The sequence below is a fragment of the Cynocephalus volans genome, chromosome 9 (genome assembly GCF_027409185.1).
Source record: "Cynocephalus volans isolate mCynVol1 chromosome 9, mCynVol1.pri, whole genome shotgun sequence".
Lineage (NCBI taxonomy): Eukaryota > Metazoa > Chordata > Mammalia > Dermoptera > Cynocephalidae > Cynocephalus > Cynocephalus volans.
The window spans coordinates 105,777,486-105,791,567 of NC_084468.1; the positions used below are offsets into that span (position 1 = coordinate 105,777,486).

Sequence of the window (14,082 nt, forward strand, 5' to 3'; positions counted from 1 at the left end):
GGGACGGAGGGAATGGATCACGTTTGTCCAGCCAGACATTCTGCGGAAATGTGCAGAGAGAATACAGATCCACCCTGCCTTGGTGAGCTTCCTCCAAACCTGCCTGGGACTATTTTTCTTTTTTTTTTTTTTTTTTTTTTTTTTTTAAATTTTATTTTGTCGATATACATTGTAGCTGATTAATGCTCCCCATCACCAAAACCTCCCTCCCTCCCCCCTCCCCCCTCCCCCCCAACAATGTCCTTTCTGTTTGTTTGTTGTATCAACTTCAAATAATTGTGGTTGTTATATCTTCTTCCTCCCCGCCCCCCGGTTTGTGTGTGTATGTGTGTATGTGTGTGTGTGAATTTATATATTAATTTTTAGCTCCCTCCAATAAGTGAGAACATGTGGTATTTCTCTTTCTGTGCCTGACTTGTTTCACTTAATATAATTCTCTCAAGGTCCATCCATGTTGTTGCAAATGGCAGTATTTCATTCGTTTTTATAGCTGAGTAGTATTCCATTGTGTAGATGTACCACATTTTCCGTATCCACTCATCTGATGATGGGCATTTGGGCTGGTTCCAACTCTTGGCTATTGTAAAGAGTGCTGCGATGAACATTGGGGAACAGGTATACCTTCGACTTGATGATTTCCATTCCTCTGGGTATATTCCCAGCAGTGGGATGGCTGGGTCGTATGGTAGATCTATTTGCAATTGTTTAAGGAACCTCCATACCATTTTCCATAGAGGCTGCACCATTTTGCAGTCCCACCAACAATGTATGAGAGTTCCTTTTTCTCCGCAGCCTCGCCAGCATTTATCGTTCATAGTCTTTTGGATTTTAGCCATCCTAACTGGGGTTAGATGGTATCTCAATGTGGTTTTGATTTGCATTTCCCGGATGCTGAGTGATGTTGAGCATTTTTTCATATGTCTGCTGGCCATTTGGATATCTTCCTTAGAGAAATGCCTACTTAGCTCTTTTGCCCATTTTTTAATTGGGTTGCTTGTTTTCTTCTTGTAAAGTTGTTTGAGTTCCTTATATATTCTGGATATTAATCCTTTGTCACATGTATATTTTGCAAATATTTTCTCCCACTCTGTTGGTTGTCTTTTAACTCTTTTAATTGTTTCTTTTGCTGTGCAGAAGCTTTTTAGTTTGATATAATCCCATTTGTTTATTTTTCCTTTGGTTGCCCGTGCTTTTGGGGTCGTATTCATGAAGTCTGTGCCCAGTCCTATTTCCTGAAGTGTTTCCCCTATGTTTTCTTTAAGAAGTTTTATTGTCTCAGGGTGTATATTTAAATCCTTAATCCATTTTGAGTTGATTTTAGTATACGGTGAGAGGTATGGATCTAGTTTCATTCTCCTGCATATCGATATCCAGTTATCCCAGCACCACTTGCTGAAGAGGCAGTCCCTTCCCCAGTGAATAGGTTTGGTGCCTTTGTCAAAGATCAGATGGCAGTAAGTGTGTGGGTTGATTTCTGGATTCTCTATTCTATTCCATTGGTCAGTGTGTCTGTTTTTATGCCAGTACCATACTGTTTTGGTTATTATAGCTTTGTAGTATAGCTTAAAGTCAGGTAGTGTTATGCCTCCAGCTTTATTTTTTTTGCTGAGCATTGCTTTGGCTATTCGTGGTCTTTTATTGTTCCATATAAATGTCTGAATAGTTTTTTCCATTTCTGAGAAAAATGTCTTTGGAATTTTGATGGGGATTGCATTGAATTTGTATATCACTTTGGGTAGTATGGACATTTTCACTATGTTGATTCTTCCAATCCAAGAGCATGGAATATCTTTCCATCTTCTTGTATCCTCTCTAATTTCTCTCAGCAGTGGTTTGTAGTTCTCGTTATAGAGATTTTTCACCTCCTTGGTTAACTCAATTCCTAAGTATTTTATTTTTTTGGTGGCTATTGTAAATGGGCAGGCTTTCTTGATTTCTCCTTCTGCATGTTCACTATTGGAGAAAAGAAATGCTACTGATTTTTGTGTGTTGATTTTGTATCCTGCTACTGTGCTGAAATCATTTATCAATTCCAACAGTTTTTTTGTAGAGGTTTTAGGCTGTTCGATATATAGGATCATGTCATCTGCAAACAGGGACAGTTTGACTTCATCTTTTCCAATCTGGATGCCCTTTATTTCCTTCTCTTCTCTGATTGCTCTGGCTAGTACTTCCAACACTATGTTGAATAGGAGTGGTGAGAGTGGGCATCCTTGTCTAGTGCCTGTTCTTAAAGGAAAAGCTTTCAGCTTTTCCCCATTCAGGATGATATTGGCAGTGGGTTTGTCATATATGGCTTTAATTATGTTGAGATACTTTCCCTCTATACCTAACTTATTGAGGGTCTTTGTCATGAATGAGTGCTGAACTTTATCAAATGCTTTTTCAGCATCTATAGAGATGATCATATGGTCCTTGTGTTTGAGTTTATTAATATGGTGTATCACATTTATTGATTTGCGTATGTTGAACCAACCTTGCATCCCTGGGATGAATCCCACTTGATCGTGATGAATAATTTTTCGTATGTGTTGCTGTATTCTGTTTGCTAGTATTTTAGTGAGGATTTTTGCATCTATATTCATCAAGGATATCGGCCTGTAGTTTTCTTTTTTGGTTATATCTTTACCTGGTTTTGGTATCAGGATGATGTTTGCTTCATAGAATGAGTTTGGGAGATTTGCGTCCGTTTCAATCTTTTGGAATAGTTTGTAAAGAATCGGTGTCAATTCCTCTTTGAATGTTTGGTAAAATTCTGCTGTGAATCCATCTGGTCCTGGGCTTTTCTTTGTTGGGAGCCTTCTGATAACAGCTTCAATCTCCTTTATTGTTATTGGTCTGTTCAGATTTTCTACGTCTTCACGGTTCAGTTTTGGGAGCTTGTGTGTGTCCAGAAATTTATCCATTTCCTCCAGATTTTCAAATTTGTTGGCGTACAGTTGTTTATAGTAGTCTCGAATGATTCCTTGTATTTCAGATGAATCAGTTGTAATGTCGCCTTTTTCATTTCTAATTTTTGTTATTTGAGTCTTCTCTCTTCTTTTTTTTGTTAGCCATGCTAATGGTTTGTCAATTTTATTTATCTTTTCAAAAAACCAACTTTTTGATTCGTTGATCTTTTGAATTGTTTTTTGGTTTTCAATTTCATTCAGTTCTGCTCTGATCTTAATGATTTCTTTCCGTCTGCTAACTTTAGGATTGGATTGTTCTTGTTTTTCTAGTTCTTTAAGGTGAAGTGTTAGGTTGTTCATTTGCCATCTTTCCATTCTTCTGAAGTGAGCATTTAATGCAATAAATTTTCCCCTCAATACTGCTTTTGCAGTATCCCACAGGTTTTGGTATGATGTATCATTGTTTTCATTAGTTTCAATAAACTTTTTGATTTCCTGCTTGATTTCTTCTTGGACCCATATGTCATTAAGTAGAATGTTGTTTAATTTCCATGTGTTTGTATAGTTTCCAGAGTTTTGTTTGTTATTAATTTCTAGTTTTAATCCATTGTGGTCTGAGAAGATACATGGGATAATTCCAATTTTTTTGAATTTATTGAGACTTGATTTGTGACCTAATATGTGATCTATCCTGGAGAATGATCCATGTGCTGATGAGAAGAATGAATATTCTGAGGTTGTTGGGTGGAATGTTCTGTAGATATCTGCCAATTCCAATTGGTCTAGAGTCTTGTTTAGATCTTGTGTTTCTCTACTGATTCTTTGCCTAGATGATCTGTCTAATATTGACAGTGGAGTGTTCAGGTCCCCTGCTATTATGGTATTAGTGTCTATTTCCTTCTTTAGGTCTAATAGAGTTTGTTTTATAAATCTGGCTGCTCCAACATTGGGTGCGTACATATTTATGATTGTTATGTCTTCTTGATGGATCAGTCCTTTTATCATTAAGTAGTGTCCCTCATTGTCTCTTTTTATGGTTTTTAGTTTAAAGTCTATTTTGTCAGATATAAGAATAGCCACTCCAGCTCGTTTTTCTTTTCTGTTTGCATGGTAAATCTTTTTCCATCCTTTCACTCTTAGTCTGTGTGAATCTTTATGGGTGAGGTGGGTCTCTTGTAGGCAGCATATAGTTGGGTCCTGCTTTTTGATCCAGTCAGCCAGTCTGTGTCTTTTAATTGGGGAATTTAAGCCTTTAACATTAAGAGTTGTTATTGAAAGGTGTTGATTTATTCCTAGCATTTTATTGGTTGTTTGGTTGTCTTAGGTGTCTTTTGTTCCTTGCTTTCTGATTTACTGTTTGGTTTCTTTGTTTGTTGGTTCCTTAGGTTGTAGATAGTGTTTTTGTTAGCTTGTTTTCTCTTCATGAATGCCATTTTTATTGTACTAGCGGGTTTAGATTTTTCTTAGGTTTTTATGGCAGTGGTAGTTATTTTTCAGGAACCAAACCCAGTACTCCCTTGAGGATTTCTTGTAAGGGTGGTCTTGTGGTAGTGAACTCCCGCAGTTTTTGTTTGTCTGAGAAATATACTATTTGCCCCTCATTTCGGAAGGATAGCCTTGCAGGGTAGAGTATTCTTGGCTGGCAATCTTTGTCTTTTAGTATTTTGAAAATATCATCCCATTCCTTTCTAGCTTTTAGGGTTTGTGATGAAAAGTCTGATGTTAACCTGATTGGGGCTCCCTTATAGGTGATTTGACGCTTCTCTCTTGCAGCTTTTAAGATTCTCTCTTTGTCTCTGAGTTTTGCCAATTTGACTATGACATGTCTTGGAGAAGGCCTTTTTGGGTTGAATACGTTTGGAGATCGTTGAGCTTCCTGGATCTGAAGATCTGTGATTTTTCCTATACCTGGGAAGTTTTCTGCCACTATTTTTTTGAATATGTTTTCAATGGAATCTCCATTTTCCTCCCCTTCTGGAATACCCATGACTCGGATATTTGAGCGCTTGAGGTTGTCTGATATCTCTCTCAGATTTTCTTCCATGTCCTTGATTCTTTTTTCTTTCTTTTTGTCTGCTTGTGTTATTTCAAACAGCCCATCTTCAAGTTCAGAGGTTCTCTCTTCAACTTCGACAAGCCTGCTGGTTAAACTCTCCGTTGTGTTTTTTATTTCGCTGAATAACTTCTTCAGTTCAGCAAGTTCTGCTACATTTTTTTTCAGGACATTGATTTCCTTGTATATTTCCTCTTTCAGATCCTGTATACTTTTCCTCATTTCATCATGATGTCTAGCTGAGTTTTCTTGTATCTCATTCAGTTTCCTTAGAATTATCACTCGAAATTCCTTGTCAGTTATTTCAAGGGCTTCTTGTTCTATAGGATCTAGAGTATGAGATTTATTAACTTTTGGTGGTGTACTTTCTTGATTTTTTGTATTTCTGGTGTCTTTTTTTTGGTGTTTATTCATTGTTGCAGGGGGTTTCACAGTCCACCGGTTTAAGACTAATGACTAACTAGGATGTTGCTGTGGTTGCCAATTTGGTATGGCTCCCGCCGTGACTGCTCAGTTGGCCTCTAGTGTCTTGTGTGTGTGGTTGCCTCGGGTCTTGGGCTTCTCCGGGGATCCACCTTTCTGGTCAGCTTGTACTCTGCTGGGCTGGTGGATCACGTACCACAGGGTGTGTGATCTCTGTTGAGCTTTCACTTTCTGTACAGGACTTCTCCCCTTTCCGTGTGCTCTGGCCCAGGCTGTTAGATCGTGCAGTGGCGACCCCACCGGGTGTGTGGTTTCTGTCGAGACTCCGCCTCCCTGGCCGCACGTCTCCCCCCTCTGTGAACACTGTGCTGGGCTGGGGCGTGTCTTCTGCACCCCTCGTCTATCAGCTGGGCCTTCAAGACCCTGCTCAGCACCGCCTCGCCCAGGAAGTCTACCAGGTTTCTGCTAGGCACAGACGACCGGTCTCTCTGGGTGCCTTTGTAGCACTGTGTAGATCTTTCTCGGGTCTTGTTCACCTTTGTATCCCCCCGGTATAAACCGAGTCTAGTGCCCACCTGCAGCCTGCTCTCCGGCAGGTTCAAGCGGACCTGGGAACTCTCCTACCGCACTATTCCCAACCAGAAATTCGTTAGGCTTTTTTCCAAACTGGTGGTCGCAGAGATGGTATCTGCCTCCCAGTAACAGGAAGTTTACCGGGGCCGGAGTCCAGGGTGTGGTGGAGTGACAGTCGGCCCGCCCGTACTTCCTAGCCCTCCCAAAACTGGTCGGGACGCCCCACACCCCCAGTCCTGCCAGAGAACCGCGGAGGGAGTGGGAGAGGAGGTCGGCCCGCAGGGTCCGGAAAGCCCCGCGCCAGGCCAAGCAAATGGGCTCAGTGATGGCCGAGCAGGGCGGAGCTGCCCGCACCTGGGAAAATGGAGGCAGCACCGGGGTAGTGAGTGGCCTGGTGGTGCAGGCGGAAGCCGCGTGGGCATTCACCCCCCGAACAGAGCTGTGCCAGGGATCACTCACAGTGCTGTGCCAGGTCGGGCGCTCGCTCTGTCTCTGGTTTGTTGCCTTCCGTGTTCTCGGCGCTGCCGCCTCGGGCTGTTCAGTCGCGGCGCCGCTCGGGCGCTCCCAGGAATCCTCTTTAATGCCGGCCTGAAACCTCGAATCCTGAATAGGGCAGCTGGCCGCCTTCAGTGCGGCCCCAGCCTCCGGGATCCTGGCTGCATCCACAGCAGCCCTGGCGCCGTGTTCCCTGTTTCAAGACTCGCTTTTGCAGCTAAGAATCAGTTCTTTTCCTGCTCCACACTTCAAAGCTGTTGCCTGTAAATGAGGCAGCCTCTCCTGCCGGGGGCAAAGTGGCGTTGAGCCCCCACGACCGGCCAGCAGCAGCAGTCCTCCCTTAAGAGATGGCCAGAGGAAGGTCCACAAGTTTCCCGGCTGCCTGAGGCCCAGTGGCCACCTTTTCCACCTCAGCTACTCCGCGCCAGCCGCCGCAGCCGCCGCCATCTTGAAACTCCCTGGGACTATTTTTCTGAGGAACCCTCCCCTTTGCGTGAAGATGGAGGAAGAAAAACCAAAATCTGCAAGGGAACTTTCTATGAACACTGTTAGAGGAAAAAATAACCGCCAATGCAGAGTTTCAAGGAATATAAATTACTGAATGAACAACAGAAAACCCAACTCCTGGGAACAGTAAAATTTTAATGCTTAAAGTAATCACAAATACTTAACCCAGCTCCTCATTCTACAGATGAAGAAAAGAGGTCCTGAGAAACCATAAACCGTGGCAGAGCCAAGAAAGCTATTTCCTTAATGTTACTTAGGGGCAGAAAATACCCACACAGATTCCTCAAATCAAGAACGGTAATTCTAAGTAACCCAATGGTGGGAAAATGAAAGATAAACGGTCAAGGTCCATGGGGGGGAGGGGGGGTCGGAATCTTGCCGAGCATTTGATGTAAATATGCACGTGTGCCCACGTGTTCCTTGGTTATTGCCTAATGTAACTGTGCATGTGCACCCAGGTGTCCTGGGTTATGACTTAGGTATAAAAGATGAGTGGCTCTGATCCACAGTGATCACGCCCAGGATTCCCTGGTAGGCTGCTCACCGCCACCACCCGCCTGTAAAGCTAGGGCTCACAGACCCCTGGAGCCTGTTGTACACACTGGGTCACAAACCCTTCACATGCAGGTCTACGAGCTAGGTAATAGGAAAAAGGTCCGGGGAGCCCTGAGTAAAAAATTAATAGGATTTATTCAGAGCTAGGAGCAGCCGTCCTAGTGGCTTCTCTGAGAGTTCTGAGAAGCACCGGTGGATCATAACCCAGGACACCTGAGTGCCCATACACAATTCATTAAGTAGTAACAACGAACACCTGAGCATATTTACAGCAAATGCTTGGCAAGGTTCTGAACATCTGAGGCACCCTGACCATTTTCCTATATGTTCCCAAGACCTCCACTGCCACCGAATAAGTTGAGGACTGAGCTCGTGTCATCTGCCAATGGCTCCTGGGATCCTTCCCGGTTCCTAGAGCGTGTACCTGCGTGTGAGGGGTCTGGTGACTCAGCCTGTACAGTGAATTTGAAGGGTCTGTGAGCCCTAAGCCAGCCATACAGTTGGCTGTGTCGGCAGGATTCCGACAATAACCCTAGCCAGACAATTAGTGTAGCTATTGCTGTAACCCTACACCCAAACACAGGCATAGGAAAGAAACAGGGAGATTGCTGACCATTTACAAAAATACTAGAGGTATTAATACAAAGGTCAGAGGGCAGACTGAGGAGAAGCTGGAAGGCCACTGTAGGGTTACAGCAATAGTAGTGCTAAGGCTCAGGGCCCACAGACCCTTTGTACAGATTGGGTCACCAAACCCCTCACATGCCAGGCTGGGTCATAGGCCCCTCACAGGCAGGTCCATGCTAGGTAATTGGGAAAGATCCTGGGAGCCACTGGCAGAGACACAAACTCAGTTCTCAGAAGCAGCAGTGGCAGTGGCCTCTTGGGGCGTCCCGGGGGCACTGACAGCAACAGCTTCCAGCAGCAATAGCGGCCTCCCGAGGCAGGAGGCACCATGGATCAGAGCATCTCATCCTTTATACTTAAGTCCATAACCCAGGACACATATGCAGTAACATTAGTCAATAACCAAGGAACACCTGGGCGCATGTGCATATTTACATCAAATGCTCGGCAAGATTCTGAACATCTGAGCCCTGACCATTTTCCTTCACTTTCCCTACACCCACTTAGCTTCACAACCCTCTCACACATCACCAGCCACTTCCTTCTAAGATGGGCACTCTGCAGCGAACCTCAGACACAAGGGCCTCAAAGATGTGTTCTTTAAAAAGCAGTCGTTTCTCGCCTCAAGATGGGCCCTAACCAGTATTTGATGGGAGGTAAGAAAAGCTGCATAAGAAACGAAAGAAAAGGGGGGGGGGGAATAATAGGTTCTTAACTACTATGTGCCACACTCCAAAAAGTCCTATGTGGGGATTTCCTCATTTAACAACTAAGAAAATAAAAGATGCTCAAAGAGTTTAAATAACTTACTTAAGGTCAGTCAGCAAGCAAAAATGGGAGACAGGGTTAAGAAGCAGTGGTTTATTGAGTGGAGAGCTCCGGCACTGTCCACCTCACGTGCCACCACTCAAAACCCTGACAAATAGCTAAAGGACCACAGCAGGCTGATGCCACCCTTCTCAGCTTGCCATTGCCTACTAGCAATTACTGAAGCTGTGCCTTACTCAAAGCAGACACTCAATAAATTGACTGCTGCATTGAAGGAACTGAATGAACTGATGTTAAAGCCAATCTAGAAAACAAACCAAAAACTAAGGTATGTTTTTTGTAATAAATTTGAGGATTTGGTATTAATTTGGTATAATGGTTCAACTTTTAGTGTACTCTGACATGTATTTAGCCTTTATCAATTATTGCAGAAGGTAGTAATAATCTGCGGACGTACTTTCCAGTGTAATGGATCTACTCAAGCCAGTCGGTTCCTCTTTGCAGTATAAATTTGGAGAAAAAAAAAATTGAATTTATCAATTCAGCATTGTTCAAAGGACTTAAGAAGAAAGAATGAAAATCCAAATAAATGCACTGGAATTGGGGCCGGGGGAAGCCTGCTTAGATGCAAGCCTAGTAAGATTGCTAAAGGACTTAAAGCTTTTGAAAATTCAAAATAAGAATCAGGACCTGACTTTCAAGTTTCCCCATTAATAGTGAACAATCACTATCATAAACTCATACTACGAAGTTACAAATAATGACTTTCAATTTTTTTCTCAACCCTTAGTAAGAAATATGTTTTGCATCTCAACCGAGCACATTAACATATACACACAAACACACACATTTGAAATTAAATATACATTTCTCTAAATAATACTACCCTTACTCTGTGCAATGTACTCCTATATTTCTACTGTTTTACTTCATTTTTAAAAAAATATGAGTTTTGACCCAATAAATTAATTTCAGAACTAACCAATGGACTGCACTCCAGTTTGAAAAACACTGACATAAAAACACAGAGGAGGTAATTTTATAAGTATATTTAACTCTGGTTTTGATGTGATTTCCTTCAAAGTATACTAGTGAGTGCATTAAAATGATTTGATCAAATAAATTTGAGTTTCTATGGCTACAAGATTACAAAAATTTAAATAAGCCAACTGTCAATTATCCATACTACTTGTGGTGAGAAACAGTGCAGATAATTAAAACAATTTGTATTTGGCTTCAGATGAAGATTTTATACTTACTAGTCCCACTCCCACTATGAAGGCTTCTCCTAAGGATTCCAACACCTGCTACCCACCCCTTCTCTAACTCTTTGTTCACTGTTGTCTCTATTATACAAACAGCACTTTCTTGTAATTATAATTTTATTTGTATTCACTAACCATTTCCTATGGAGATTCTAACTTAAGCATAAACCCCTTCTACCCCAGTGGGCTTCAAATCTACTTAAGTAGAACACCTGGGAAACAAAAATTTGGGGCACACACCATATTTATATGTAATTCTTCTTTTAGATAAATGATGTGAAATTGCCAATATTTGACCATTTTTGACCTACAAAATTTTTATTATGAGTCATCATAAATAAATTATATACATGTGCAATAGTATATTAAACACCTAAAGGGAGGTTCATAATTAATGAAAGGAAGGAAACCCATATATTTCAAAAAATCTTGAAAACTTCAAAACTTTCTGGCTGACTTCCTGTCATCATTGCTTTGACTTTTTGTAATAAAGCTGCTGAAGATGTTACACTAGCAGCAGGAAAACTGTCAGCTCTTCCACTTTCTTGCTGTTCATTTGTGCCTGCATAGATATTACCTTCAATCTGTGATTTCTTTGCAAGAACCTTCCTAGAACTCTTCGCTTCTGTCTCAAAGGTCATCAGGTCAAAAGCTTACAAGTTAGGCAGAAGCAGCATATGAGACACCCCACAACAAATATGTAAATGACACGAGAGAGTGCCCAAGAGGTGAGTTGGAAAGGGCATGCCCACCGAAAAAGTTTTTCCACTCCAACTGAATGCTGCTATCTCACAATTTATGTCCAATGTTGCCAGATATTTGCAATATTTTTAGAGAAGCTTATAACTCAAAGTTGTATGTGTAATCACTGCATTTCTACATTGGCAATGAATTCCAAGTTTTCAAAATTCTGTGCAGGTCAAATAAAATGTAAATTCAAGACAAATTCAACCTGTACACAACAAATTGTCTGCGTCAAACTCATTTCTCAGACTGATCCAAAGCCCAGCCTAAATGGTGCTTCTTTGTTTTTATTCAAACTGTTTCTGAACAAAGTAGATAAGTAATCCATTCAATTTGCCACCCACTGGACTAAACAGTAACTTTAATAAACTTTAATAAAAGAAATGTATGATTGCAAAAATGTGGGCCATTTTCCCATTTTGCATATTATTAGTAAGAAGTTGAAAGCAAGATTTACTGCAGATGTCTTTGAGAATTATGGGGAAAGGACGAGCTGAGGCTTCAAGAGACATGGGTCCTAATCTGCTGTTAATTAGCTGTAACACATTATGATTTCACAAACTTTCTGAGCCTCAGTTTCCTCATCTATAAAACTTAGGGCTTTGGAATAGTTGATTCTAAGATTCCTTCCAGCTCTTAAATTCCATTTGAAATAGCTTTCACAGGCCAAATTTAGAACAATTTGAGAATCAAAGAGTGTAATTTATTGAAACACATAAACAAATTCATAAGTCCATAATGATTGTCAGAGAAAGAAAAATAAAAAGAAAAATACCTCACTTGCCACCATGAGAGGATAACATTATTAAAATTAATAAAGGGAAAGAATTAAGCATTTTCTCCTGACTTTTCAATAGTAACCGTAGTTCAATAACCAGATAGCAGCAATTGGTGACAGAAAGCTCTTCTTTACAGGGGAGTGCCAACTTATAAATAAAGAAGAAATATTTGAATTAGCAAATCACCATTTTGAAATCCCTAATAATATAACTCATTCAGCAAGAATTATCAATGGATGCTAAAACCATTAGGTAAAAGGTTGATGGTGAAAAAGATATCCATACAGTATCAGCTCACAGAATAGTTGCTAAGCACATAGGGAAAACAGTACCTTTACAATGAAAAAATTACCTTACCCCAGTGTTGGCATCACTAACAATGGGGAAATCAGACATCATGTGCCTTCTGCTATAATGCAGTTCAAAGTAAACCAACATTGTTCCATGATGTATCCTTGCCAAAAATATTTATATCTAACTTCCAGATTACAGGAAATACAGAACATAAAGAAACAAGTTAAATAAAGCCCTGGGAAAACAATCAGATAAATCCAGATATGAGATGCTCTTCAAACAACTGTCCTGATCTCTTCAGAAAATCACTATTATTAAAAAGGTGAAAGAGAGTAGAGGGAGACTGTTAAGAGATTTAAAAGACATAACCAAATATAATATGTGGCCCTTGACTGGATCATGATTCAAAATTAACAGCCATAAAAACATTTTTGAAGCAACTGGAGTAATTTGATATGGGCTGATATTAGAAGACATTAGGAAATTACTGGTATTTTTGTTGGATATTAAAATGATATGCTATTTTGGAGAATGTTGTTATGCTAAAGTATGGAGGGGTGAATTGTCATAATGTCTGTAATTTAGTTTGAAATGATTCTGCACATAAAAAATACACACAGATTAAGTAAATTATATTAAAGTGAATCAATCTGCAACTGAATCGTTTATATTTGAAATAATGATTTTTCACAGGAGTCTAGAGTTCCCACTTAGAACACAATTATGTCTCAGTGTTAAACTACTGTGCATGTGTGTGTTCTTGTAATACAATTAGGCCTTCAACAATCTATTAAATATGTTTTTAAAAGTTCAATATGAAAAATATCCAATCTTCTTTCCCTACTGTGAATGCTGAGGCAGAGACTAGTTGCCTCCCTATATCCATTCTACTTAGTACTAGAACACTGACCTTGTTAAGGGTACTAATATATCCAGGTAAAAAACTATGTTTACCTAGAGGAGAGGGGAGCTAAACACCTGCAAGCAAAAATGATTGTATGGAACTACCACAAAAGTTGTTAGATGAAGCTCAGTTAAGTGAAGCTGAAAAGTATATCCAGTGTCTTGGTTACTTCCTCTTTCTCCCCACCTGGAATATGAGCATGATAGCGAGTGCTGAAGTAGCTATCCTGGGGCCAAGAAAATTGCAAAGACTTCCACGCTGGCATTTTGAGGCACTGAACATTTTGAGCAACTGATGGCAGCAAGTGTTCACCTGTCATCTTCTTCTTGTAGGGAGAACATAAACTCCAAGGTTTAGATTACATAACAGTTGTCTCTATTACCCTCAGCTGATATAAAATGGGTCAGGTAAAAGCAATTCAATGGTGCCCAAGATATAACAGAAGTTTTCTTACAAAATGCATCACTTATAAAATAAATACAAAATGAGAAATGCAGGAGAGTTGTGAGGAAGAAGGGACTGTGGGTATATGGTGAACTGAATGAAGCACCTTCCCCCTCCACCCCCAAACCTAAGCTACTTGCTTCTCTTAAGCAAAGTAACTGCTACTAGCATTTGTCAGCAACTGGGTGTAAGTGAGGCCTTAGAATCTGGCAGAGAACTGGTGTGAAGTGTTCTCTACTTTGGGCTGAGAAATAAACTGGATGATAGCACAGGAGCCAGGGCTGAGGACTACAAACTAGGGGATCCCAAAAAGAACTTGAAAGTCAGAGATGAGGGGGCCACAGCCACAATCTTTCCTGCCCTTGATACCCAGGAAAGTACAAGATCAGAGAGCTAACTGACAGAGAACGGACAGCCTATCTGCCAGAGCAGGGGTATAGAGACCCCTTTGCCTTCTACCACCTGCAAGACTGACACTACAAAGGAGTCTCCAATAACGAGTCTTAAGCTTCAATGATCCACCCAAGGAAAATAGCCTATGTGAAGGGGCCCAGCTGCTGAGAGAGGGAGTTGAGGCAGAAAAATGAGACCCACACTCAGTAATACTAATAGAACTTCTGTGGCAGACAGAATACCTCAACAAAGGGAATACCTGAATTACCTAACAGAATAAGGGAATTAACTAAGGAAAATCAAATACAGCACACTAAAAAAAAAAAAAGAAAGAAAGAAAAGAAAACTTTTAAGTTAAAAACCATAA

At 40.8% G+C, this 14,082-nt stretch overlaps 1 protein-coding gene across 1 annotated transcript in view; it reads right to left on the reverse strand.

Annotated features, from left to right (window-relative positions):
- Nucleotides 1-14,082, reverse strand: part of PRDM5 (PR/SET domain 5) — a 243,976-nt gene that overhangs the window by 218,515 nt on the left and 11,379 nt on the right. The gene's annotated exons all lie outside the window — the stretch shown is intronic.